This window comes from Stylophora pistillata, chromosome 8 (assembly GCF_964205215.1).
Source record: "Stylophora pistillata chromosome 8, jaStyPist1.2, whole genome shotgun sequence".
In the NCBI taxonomy this organism is placed as follows: Eukaryota; Metazoa; Cnidaria; class Anthozoa; order Scleractinia; family Pocilloporidae; genus Stylophora; species Stylophora pistillata.
The window spans coordinates 15,411,427-15,424,175 of record NC_142526.1 but is presented as its reverse complement, the minus strand read 5'-3'; the positions used below and the strand labels follow the sequence as shown (position 1 = coordinate 15,424,175).

Genomic DNA, 12,749 nt, shown 5'->3' with positions numbered 1-12,749 from the left:
TTCGGCTGAATTTCGTTGAAAACTTTGTGTTTCCACCTGACGTCGGTGTTTTCTTGCAGATTCAATACTGATTCCACTAAAAACATTGCGTTTTGGCTTGTTTGCAGCGTTTTAGCTGGAAAACAGCTAAATTTGCTAAAAGTACAAAACTAGCGCGTTCTTACGGTTTTAATTATTTGGCCAAATGTCACTGAAAACATTGCGCTTCAGCTGGATTTTACTGTTTTCTTACAGATTTCAACGCAATCTACAGCAAGAAAGGGTTGACTGTGGTGTCACTGAAGATCCTGATTTTGATGGTGATCTTCAGGTTAGGCTACGCCCAAATGTTCTCCATTTAGAGGAAGGCTGCTCTTACTCTGCCAATTCTCACTTTTACATAGGTATCCGTCCCACTGTGTTTGTCAAGAATGCCACCTAGGTAAGTAAAACTTGTCATGTCTTTTAATTTCTCGGTTAGCTCATTTCATTTCATTTTGAGCTCACGGAGCGCCTTTAAAAATCACCAATATTTCAAAATCCAAATATCACATTTTGTAGCAAATTTTCAATGATCAGTTGCCCCAATATAAAAATTACTTTGGGGCTTTTCATATCCGCACGGAAAGACTAGGGTGAACTTTGTGAAAATCGCAACATCATCAATTACGTTACGACGTAATCTAATTAGGCATTATCACGCTTCTAATGTTTTTCTGGCAGACCAACGTCGTGTATAAAATTCCCTGTGCAAATTCTTCGTGGTGTTATTTTGGGGAAACCAGTAGAACTTTTAATACCCGAGAAAAAAGCATTTGAGAAATATAAAAACTGCGGCCAAAGGTTCTAGAATTGCTAATCATGCCTGGTCCAAGAACCACGCCATTGATTTTGAAAACGTGTCAATTATTGACAAAGGCACTTTTAGAATCACAAAAATATTAGAAGCGTGGCATGCCAGAGTGACACCTAACGCAGAAAACAATTCTTGCCCGTTACCTGGACAATACAACATTCTTTTTAACAAATATCTACATTCTCATCATTTCGCAGTTCATGTCTTTATTTAAATTCTGTCATCGCTTTCTTAGCATTCATTTTACCCGTCGAAGACTGCAGTTCGGGCAGTCGAAAGCTCGTAGTTTTTGATAATTTTAGCCAGAGATCGTTTTTAAATTTCAACCAGAAAATTGTTCTCAAAAATGCCTTACTAATCCTGCGATAAGGCTTGCGCGTTTTTCCTTTAGTATGGCTGGATAACTTTTCTAGAATGCACGGCATCTTTGTGACCCTCTTCTTCATCCAACGCCGAAGGAATGGTGGTGCCTGGAACAGGTGATCTAGTCCGATTGCTGAAGGGTGTGTTAAGAATTAGCGCTCCATCTAAAATTTAATCTATTTCGGCCTCAACATCTGTACTTTGTCCACAGGCCAGGGCCCAAAAAATGGCCTTTCAGTACCACTCAAGGGGACAAATGCTATCATACACTTTTGAAAACTACAATTACTCTAGCTTGATATTATGTATGATAGCAGTGTCCAATGAGTAGCTGAACAGGTAATATCACGTGATCAAGTGACGTCATTGCTCTCTACAGAATAGACAGAAAACAAACGATAACGCAGCGCGTTAACCGTTCTTTAAGTGTGTTTTATGTATAAAAATGATACAGGTCTCTTCCAGATGAGTTTTTAAACTTAAGTTTTAACGATTTTTTCCATGGCAACGCTAAAATGTACTCAAGTGTAAGCGTAAAATTCTGAAAGATTTTTGTCTCATGTCTTTTCTCGCAAAGTTCTAACCAAATGGAAGAATAAAATAATAACAGGTTCACAGCTAATAGTTAAGTTAGATGCCATAGCTAAAAAGACAACATATCATAATTAATATCCGCACGCCATGGTGGATCCACCGTGTTGCTTCCGCTATCGTGGATATTTAGAAACGACCGTTCTAACAGATAATGAGTCGAAATTGTTTAAAAACATAAAGCATCGTACGTTTCAAGTAGAAATGCTTATTATTCAATCTTCAAGCACTCTCTCAACTTCAAAAAGGATACAATTATTGATGAATTGATGAAATATTTGAAAAATCAAAGTATATAAAGCTCTTTAATGAGCCTGAATAAGAGGACTCATTCACATGGGGTGACAACGATTTTATAATTGTCTCAACTATATCTCAATAGTTATACCCTCATGCCTCGGAACATTCGTCATCGCGCATTTCTTTCTCCTCCTCCGCGGCACGATTAGCAGTCACGAGAGTGTTAAGAGAAAAGCATCAAGTGGAATATTGATTACACCCTCACATAGTTTGGTAGGTATTGGTGTCCATCAAAATTCTCAATCGGTACTATGTGAAAGATCTGCATCACGGGTGTGCAGGCCGGCTCGGTAAGTCACCTTGATTTCGGATGGAGCGGTTTTATTGCGTAAATGCTAAGATCATGATAACCTAGGCAGAACGTGATCGAGTTTTAATCAACCGCAAAGTCGTAGCGAAGTTAGGTGGTTTCAAAAGAAACTGAAAGTCGATTTGATACGAGTCAATTCATGACAAACTGAATTTGATTTGAGATACAATGAATATATGAAGTTCATATATTTTGAACTACGGTATTAGATACGTATGATGCACGATCCTCGCAGTAGATAGCGCTATTTATGCAATAGCGAAAATCAGACCTGAAAAAAATCAGGCCTGTACGGGACTCGAACCACTGACCTCTGCGATACTAGTGCAGCGCTCTACCAATTGAGCTAACAAGCCAACTGGGAGCAGGCCGTTAAGTAATGTGGAGCCAACTGGGAGCAGGCCGTTAAGTAACTTAACGGCCTGCCCCCAGTTGGCTTGTTAGCTCAACTGGTAGAGCGCTGCACTTGTATCGCAGAGGTCAGTGGTTCGAGTCCCGTACAGGCCTGATTTTTTTCAGGTCTGATTTTCGCTATTGCATAAATAGCGCTATCTACTGCGAGGATCGTGCATCATACGTGAATTTGATTTGATACATCTACAAAATCGATGTGAAACATCAACAGGGTCGATTTAAGACGACTTCAGCAGGTCGATCCCAGTCCAGATTTGGTCGATCTTACACATATGTTAACGTTACAACAATTCAATTGTGGCTATTTCAAAGAAAACTAAACTTGAAAGAGACATTATTTAAATTACCTATGAAGCTAGCGAAAGAACCTTTGATAAGTCAGTCAGCTGACCTGAAGCGTTATCGAAACCACCTAAAACTTCAGTAAAACGCCTCCCAGGCGACACGACTGCAATTCCCTCAGTGGCCAGTTGAGCCTTTGAAATATTTTTGGGTAGAATAAAAAACCTGATAATTATCGAGGAGATCTTCAAATTGCAGTAGGTGACCAAAATCTGTTTCCAAATTTCCTCAGAAAATGCTTCTTTGCTGATTGGAATCATAAAGTATCTGCCACTGATGACTGCATGTGTGATCGTTTGTAGTAAGTTGTCTTTTCTCGTAGGTCAACCATCTTAACTAGCCTAGTATTTTCTGATATACTTGATAGAATAAACCCAAGCAGTTTGTCATAGCCTTGCGATTCGATATCATGTGAAATAATTGGTTTTATCCAGGGCAGATTCACCTTCCAAGTATGAGCGCTTGTTTACTTTGTCTGGTCGCTTATAATCTCGATAGTAGTGGCACTGAGAGTATCTATGAACTGAAGACTGAACACCAACCTGAGAACGATGACCTAACACCCACAACGAAAAAGCTGGGATCAAACCAGATAACGGAGACATTAGCGTAAACGCTTTTCCAAGCCACAAAATACACGATGTCGCTCTTTACGCTTTGAGTGACTTTGAAATAGACCTTATCGATTGGGTCTTCGTTTTGTAGAAAAAGTTGGGTTAACCACAGAACAAATACCTTCACCTGAACGCTTTGCTGGGCGCCCAAATACATCATGTAGATAGGTGTTCGTTTTAAGGAACCCTTTAAGGACGCGTTGTGGACGTTTATACAACAAAGCATAACGAACGATATCATGTGTTTTGCGGCCCCACTAAGCGTTTTGGCAAAGGTTTTCGTTTTACAGTTTAAGCCTACTTTACTACAAAACCATGACCCTATCAAAAAATATGTGTTATCGACCAAGCGAAAGGTCAAGATGGCTGGATATTGGCCGAGTTCTTTATGCGTTTTTGTGGAGCTAAACGAAGTCGGGGTACATAACACGAAAAATTAGCGAGGTAAATATCTAGACATCTTGACCGCACAAGTTGGCCAATAAAGGATTTCTTAAATAGCAAAAATATTTCGCCTAATAAGAATAAAAAATGACTTGTTTATTTTGAGAGCCCGGTGAGAAGAAAACCTAACTGTTGCGCACAATATATAGGGTCGTTTATGTTTTCTTTGTTTTGACCGTCTTCTGCCACTTTTTGCAACTACATCGCCGACATCACGAACTTAGCAATTGTCTTCTTGCGCGGGATCAAAGCGAGCCCATCATGGGCCCATCTTGCCCGCTTGGGTAGCCAATCTGAACATAGCCCACGGGCACTGCCATTGATATGATAGCGTGTGGTAAAACGCCTTACAAAATGTAGAATGTAGTAGCGATGTCTCATGAGTTAGATGTCTTCTCCCTGTTATTTTCTCATTAGCAGACTCCTCTGACCTCGGTACGAAGCATCAGCTGCTGGAAAATCACGAGAGGCAAAGCCACATAATTCTGCTATCATCCGTAGCTATAGAAGTCTTTCTAATCGTGTTATGGGTGCGCAAGTCGACGCATTCAGTAAAAGTACTGCACGTTTTTTATCCTTTCTTAAATCCAGTTCTCTTATCACAAAAGTGCATGCTTCTTCATTTAAGTTCTGCTCGCGCTAGGCTCTTCCCGACGAGGCCTTTGCTCTCTACCTCCCACATCACACCCATGAATGTCTTTGCGTTTTTCGTTGTTTCAGAAATTTTCTCCAATTTTTGCTTCATTGTTTTAAAGGCTATTTCATTTCATAGCTGACTGGTGAAATTTTTTCCTCCCTAACACTCTCTGCCAGATCAAACAATAGCCTATGGAGTTCTAATCATAAATATTAACAATTTTCATGATTCGAGCAATGAAAAATACAAATTTCACAACGAAGCCGTTTAGTTTAGTCTGTTCATAGCAATCAAGTTTCGTTGGAATCTTGATAACAATCGACCACCACCTGTTTACAAGTGTCTTCGCTGACGAGCGTTGAAAATTCTGCCTTCAAGTCTCTATTTTTGTTTTCTTTGTTTATTAACTGTCTTTTTTAAAGCTTCATAAAACGGCAAGGTTAAGAATCGAAAGAACTTTCAGACGCTACGCTACCTTGGAACTTACCCATGATGCCCCGCAAATTTGAATTCATGGTTTTCCTTAAGTTTTCTTTCAAATCACTTGCCTCTTAGCCAAAATATTATTTGGAAATGCTGTCAAATGTCGCACGTACTGATTTAATTACTATACTAAAGAAAGCAGGCACTGGAAATAACCGATTTCAGCTACACTACTCAACAGACACTAATATAGTGAACCATTAGGTTTATTTTGCATGTTTCGGCCGAGCACCAGCGTACAATAATGAAGAAACACATAAAGAAAACCGTTGCATTCTCGGTAATCGTTACCAAAGCACACGACAAAAAGACATACCGAAAGCTTAGCAACCACTAGCAAACATCGTGGTTAGAACGGCGGCCAGAAAAAACCTGCCATAAAAAACCCTGTAGGGAAAAAGAGACAGGAAATCTGGGTAGGAACCAGGCCCAAGCTCACATAACCTGCCTACTATGCTATATGCATACTTACAAAAATTAATAAATAAACTTAGCAATAGCTGAGAAGGTGTCGGCCTAGAATGATTGCCTACGTGCAATCACAAGCTTTAATACTCGTATCACCATACCCATAATGCATCTATACTCAAGGGCCTAGGCCCTTGTCCTGTTGCTCTCGTGCCGCAGAAATATTTAATTTCCGGCTTATTGGTTGGAACTCAAACGCCAGAAATTCCATATTTCAGCTACGCTACTCAACAGTCACTAATACAGTGAACTATTAGGTTTATTTTGCATATTTCGGCCGAGCACCAGCGTACAATGATGAAGAAACGCATAGAAGCCAAAGAAAGGGCTTGAAGAAGTAGACAGTTGCCTAGGAGCTAAAAGCCTAAGGATTTATGAGACTGAAATTCTAGATGCAATATCATGTTTAACATAGCCGTCCTTGGCTGAAACACTCTTCCATCGCCCATGCCTCTAAAAAACGCGATCACCCACTCCACTATTGGCAGCCTTGGAAGCCCCGCCTGACCAAAACGAGTGGGTGCCATAAACAGAAGGGTCAGTTACTACACCACATAAACTCTTTGATAAATGATCTCTGAAGGTAGAATAACTATTGGTTTGTCTTTGTTAACCATCTTATAAGACGACTTGGTCTTGACCAACTGCCTGAAAATTAACTCATCCGAATGAGGATCAATGTTCAACCTACTCAAATACTGTTGAAGAATGGAAACTGGACAAGCGTTGCCCCCTGAACTCGCGATAAGAACTTCATCTCCTTGCCTAAGCTGATCAGTTTTACTCTTCTCAACCTTAATTATCATGTGGTCTTCAAGAAACATAATATGATTTCTACTTATTCTTGTGACTTCCTCCGACCTAAAAAATCCTGCATAACAAAGCACATAAAGACATACATTTCTAAGTTGAAGGGTATTGGACAAATCAGAACCATCGATTATATCCTTGAGAATTTCAATGGAAAGAGGCTCTTTTCTATTACCACTTTTAGTGCCTAAAATTCTCTTGGCGGCATCCCGCACCCTGTTAACTAAAGGGTTATCCGTTGGGGATACAAAACCCGCTGACTCGTGAGCCCACTTGATACTGTAAAAAGTAGTATCAACAGAGGCACTCGATCTGGTGGATTCTAGAACATGTTGTAAATAAACAGCAACGTGCACAGGATTAGCAGGGAAATACGACAGCTCCTGCTCGCGCAAGGCGAATTCCTTCCATTTCCTAAGGGCTCTGTCATACATGTTTACCGTCCCAGGAGCCCTCGCTAACAAAATGGTCGTCTGGAGCCTGGAGCTAAGGGACTGTAAACCGTGCGACAACTGCAAAAGACAACTCTCTTGCACCAAGAAGCTAAAGAAGGTCTTTCCTGGCTTTCAGATATATTGGTTTTGTTTGAGTTGTTGGAGGGCTACCGGATACCATGCTTGTGCTGGCCAATCCGGCAGCACAACAACCCCCTGTGCTGCCTTGCTTCTCAATTTTTTTAACACTGTTGGAATAACACTAAAGGGAGGAAAAGCATACAAATTAAGATTAGACCAGTCTAAGCTAAATGCATCAATGGCAAGAGCCTCTGGGTCTGGTTTGTAAGACACATAATTGGAACATTGATGGTTTAAACGAGAGGCAAACAAGTCAATTTCAGTTTTGAAATCTAGTCTCTCCAGGGCATTAAAAAGTGACAGTTTGTCAAGCTTCCACTCAGATTCTCTCTGGTTTCTTCTGGATTCAAAATCTGCAATAACATTTTGATGACCAGGTATATGTGCTGCACTAAGCCATATCTTTCGTGCTATACACCATTCCCAGATCTTTTTAGCTACAGAATTACAAGGATATAAGTGACTTGTTCCCATATGGTTAATAACATTTACTGCTGTAGTGCATTATTCTTATGTGTGTGTTGTTGTTTTTAGCGAAAGTCTGAAGACCTAAGAAAACAGCCAACATTTCCAGATAGTTGATATGGTGCTTAGACTCTGAATGGGACCAGTTTCCTCCTGAGGATACCCCTGACGATTAAGCCCCCCCCCCCCATCCCTGAAGGGAAGCATCTGTAGTAATTTGTTGATGGGGCTGTGGATGATGTAGTACATTGTACTCATTTTCCACATTTTGTATCCATTGCAATTCGGATTTAGCATGGTTCGATAAAGTCATAGTTGCATCAAAATTACCCTTTGTCCTCTTTAGGGCTATAGATTTATCTTTTTTCAGGTGTCGGTAGTAAAGAGGTCCGTACATGACCCCAGGGAAACTGGAAACTATTTTCCCAATGACCCTGGCTACCTCTCTAATAGATGGAGATGAACATTGTAGTAGCTCAGTACAGGATCTCTGTAACCCGATAGCTTTCTCCCTGGTCAGTTGTATTTTCATTGTAACCGAGTTTGTTACAAATCCAAGGGTGGTGAGGACCTGTGTGGGTATGAGAATGGATTTCTCAGGATGCACAACCAAGCCTAAATTGTCAAAACAATGGTGTCTACAACATTTTGGACACATTCCTCATAAGTTTGCCCTTGCAAGTAAAGGTCATCGAGATGTGCCACAGCAATGTGCTCCTGCTTGTGCAAAGTAGATAGAGGAGGCTTAAGGATTTTCGTAAAAATCCTGGGGGCACATGACAACCCATTGGAAAGGCAGGTAAATTCATATATAGTTCCTTCCCACATAAAGCGTAAGAACTTTCTATCTGAAGGCTTAATGCACTGGGCGAAAAGACAGATTTGACGTCAGACAAATGCAGTACAAAATGTGGCTCAAATGTCATGTTTGTCACATTTGTTAGTATTTGACTTGAAGACAAATATGACATTTGTCCCAAAGATAAATAGGATAACTGTGCATTTGCTTTTGGTGTAAATATGGACAAATGTGGTGTAAAGCTGAGTTAAATATCGTGATTTGTCCTGCTCTAAACAAGGACAAACACGTTAAAGATAACATTTGTAAGAACAAATTCAGGACAAATGTAGAGCATCTTTGCCATGGAATAATCCAAAATTCTCTTCCCCTCCATGGACCCTGTTGTCAATTTGCACAAAATTGCTTTTTCAACATGTTATTTCAGTATTAGGGCAGCAAGTACCCAATAATACATTGCATCTAATACAATATCAGAAATTTCATTGTTTCAGTGTCCAATCATCTCACACCCACAGTCCTGACTAAAATCAACACACATAAATGTATAGTAAATGAAAAATCTATTTAACATTTCTACTTTTCTAGATCTGTACAAACAAAAACCACTTCTGTTAAATAAAATAAACATTTAATAAATTAAATATATTTAATCAGCCCCTGTACACTTATATATATATATGCATTTAGCCTTCGGGCGAAGCTCATCACCTTAGTTGTGATTTGAGCACTCGCGCATGGCAACGTGCCTGCACTTGGTCCCACAAGTGTAGCGCTCAGGCAATGGTTTATTCCAGAGTTTGGCCCAGTGTATGCACTGCACTGATGAGACCCACATAGGTCGAAACAGTGTGCACTGTCTGCAGTTATATATATATATATATATATATATATCATATATGTGATACAGAATATAACCTCAATAATGGCGAAAAGCTACAGGGTAAGTTTATATATAAGATCATTGATTTTAAATCTTTACAACACTCCTGCCAGCTGGACGTTCTCAACAAAACATTTTCACATGAACTGTACTTAGTGAGTAATGATTCATAAAGAGGAGTTACTTCCAAAAAACCCCTACTCAGGCACTGCCTGCCCTATCAGTTTTAATACAGTGGGTTCTTTTTTTATAAGGCATTAAAAGTACCGAACATCGTCGCAACTTAACAATTAGTCTTTGCAGTAAATGGTTTGAACCCGGTGGTAACATGTGAAGGTGTAGTATGATCGTCCGGGTGAGTGTAGTCCTGAGAAGGACTGTTGTCGGTGGTAGTGACTGACGTTTCGACAACCTGTGCGGAAGTAGTCATCCGAGTCAAGTGATGATGATCAAAGACAATTAGTCTTTGATCACATCACGAACACAGCTAATCCTACAAATTACAGTCAAACTGCTGGTAATTTTTTTATGGGAACTTATCAACGTTGTGGTGCAATGTTCCAATATTGATTGACAGTTTTCTGCATGAAAGTAGCAACAGTCTCATTTCATATTGGCAAACGGGGAATTTAACTAAAAAAGTCATATTTCACATGACTACTTTTGAAGTGTGATTTCCTGACAATGGCAATTTGAATGCTAAAGGTTTGCAGTCTGTTATGTTGATAAACAGGCAAACATTGAGCAATTTCAGTTTGTTTCTTAGAAACAGATCAGCAATTACCTTGTTTTATATGGGAAGATGTAACATCAGATTTGTCTCACATTTCACCAAGAGCCAAATGTGGTCAAATCCATTATTTCATCCAGTGATGGGGATGGAGTAGTAAGCATCCTTCATGTCAAAAGAAGCCATAAAACAGTTTTTGGTTACAAATTTAGTTATAGTGGAAAGTGAATCCATCTTAAAATGGTAGTGACTTACTGACTCATTAAACTTTTTAAGGTTGAGTATAAGTCGGTTTGACCCATCCTTTTTGGGGCGAAAAAGAAAGATACTAGACAATACTTGCCCAGTCCTTTGTCAAGCAATTTCTGCACTTTCTGACTAACAACGGGGTGCTCTTGCTCTGAAAAGGTTTGATTAGGCAATCTATATCGAACGGGAGTAGCGGTACAATCAATACTTGCTCCTAAAATAATAGACAGTAGTACTTTGTCATTAGTTAGTGTTCTCCATGCTGCAAAGTGTGCAGCCACCTGTCCAGCCTTAAAAGTAGCACATAAATTTTGTAAATAATTCAATAAGCGGGGTAGAAAACTTGTAAACCCACCTACCATAGATTTTATTTGAAGCAGCTGTGCCATTATTTCTTATTGCTGTTCAGTGGCTTTTTCCTTTTGTAAGGCCGCTGTTGGCCTTTCCACAAAAAATCATTTTTGGGGCCTTTAAAGTAGCGGTCATTTTGGTGTGAGTTGTGCTCTCTCCCTCTATAGGGTCCACTCTTAAATGTGGTTGCAAAGGAATGGCTGATTTTGCTTGCTTCTTTCGCAGCTCGCAGTTGTTTTGCCAGTTCATCCCCAAAAAGATATTGGCTACTAATTGGCACTTCCGCAGAGCAAATGGTAGAATACTCAGCTTTCAATGAAGGCTTAATTTCTTATCTTCGCAACTGGGCTAATTGCATTTTTAAGTGCCCCAACATTGCAATGCATCCACTTGTTGTGCTATTATACTGTTATCTGGGACAGATGTGTGAATCAACACGTTTGTTGTTTGCAAGGTTGGAAATGTGATTTTGCGGATAATTTGTTGCATGTTTGATATCTTCAAATCTGTTTTCCTTTTCTTAGTACTCATCTGACTTTAGATTTCGGGGTTGACCTTTATAGTCTTTATGTCAGAACAGTTTGGGGCTGTTTGTATTTGTCTACCAAACTTTTAATTTTATCGGTCGACAATTTCTTGTCCCAGCGTTTTGCAGCAATATCGGCCAACTCTTGTTGGATTTTCTCGCTGGTGGTGTCATCCTCGTCAAAACTGTTCGCAAAATCTCGAAGGAGTTTTGCCTCCTTTGCGGAGATTTCCCGCTCTTTCAGACCGGTGGTCTTAGGACGCTCGGTGAGCATTTGGATGTCGCCTGCATCGTCTAGGTCGTCGCTAGCGTGCAGACTGATGTCGTCGTTCGTGTGGTTATCGCAACGCCTTCGTTTGCCTGACTTGAAAGTGTTATCATCGGATTCAGAGTCCGAGATATCCGAGACGTCGGATGTAGACTTTCGTTTTCAGCCCGGTGGGCGTACGCCTGTATTAGGTTGTTCACACAATTTAGCCAGAAGGCTGGCCATTTTGCCCATATTTTCGTTTATATTATCCAGGGACAAAGCAAGGTCGTTGTTACTCATGGCAGTTCCCTGGTTTTCCCCGCTGTAAGCGTTGCCGGAGACTCCCGCACCATGGACCGGTGGTGTTGCCTCTTCACTATTCATTTTGGAAACGAAAATCGTCCAATCTGTGGAAAAAGGTCGGCAAGTCACCGAAAATTGTGAACTTCCCATCCCTTCCGAGTGTCACTCTACCGATAAAGCGGTGAACAGGGCCGTAGCTACCATGAACCAAGACGAGGCAATTGCCTCGTCTTGATTTTGGCCCTTTTCCTTTTTTTTTGCACGAGTATCGCTCGGCAATAAAAAATTGAACTTCCGCACTTGCCCAAGATTGACCTTTCTAAAGAAAAGTGCCACGGAAAATGCTTGAAAGAGCATTTCTGAGCCTCTAGATTTCAAAATTTTCTGCGGGAGGCATGCCAGACCCGAAACTTGCCTCGTCTTGTTCTGAAGTCTGGCTACGGCCCTGGTGATGTTAAAGATTTAAGTGATTTTTTACAGGAAGCACTCAGGAACGTGTACTTCGCAGCAAAAGGCAAAGCACTGATCAGCAATGCGCATGCGCATCTCACGTGGCTCCGTAGTGACGTGGACTGATGACAAGGTAGAATTTAAGAATCACATAGAAAACAGCCAGGTCCACATTTCTCAAGCAAAAAACTTTCAAGGTCCATTTTCTTAATTTGTCTTTTTAAACTGTTCGAGTCACGTTGTGTCCTTGCATTTCCCGGTAATTTGCACCATAAATAAGGCCTTAAATGTCCGATAGTATCCTTTTCATAGGTTACTGTATTATATCTCGTTATAACAAGGTCTGGTGTACGTAAAAAAAAATTAATTGTAATTAGTTTCCATTGTTTGGAATAATTCAGAGATGTACTTTGTAGGTTGAACATTAAGACCATCAGGTCATGCTGTCTTCTATTACGTAATGTAGGTAATCCTGCTTTCATTAACAGATGTTCGTATGTTGATGCACTGTCCTTGAAAACTGCTCTCAGTCCTTTTTCCTGTATCATCTCCAATTT

At 40.3% G+C, this 12,749-nt stretch overlaps 1 pseudogene; it reads right to left on the bottom strand.

Moving 5' to 3' along the window:
* Positions 1 to 10,700: 10,700 nt before the first annotated feature.
* LOC148725177 (uncharacterized) lies at positions 10,701 to 11,823 on the bottom strand (annotated as a pseudogene).
* Positions 11,824 to 12,749: the final 926 nt, after the last annotated feature.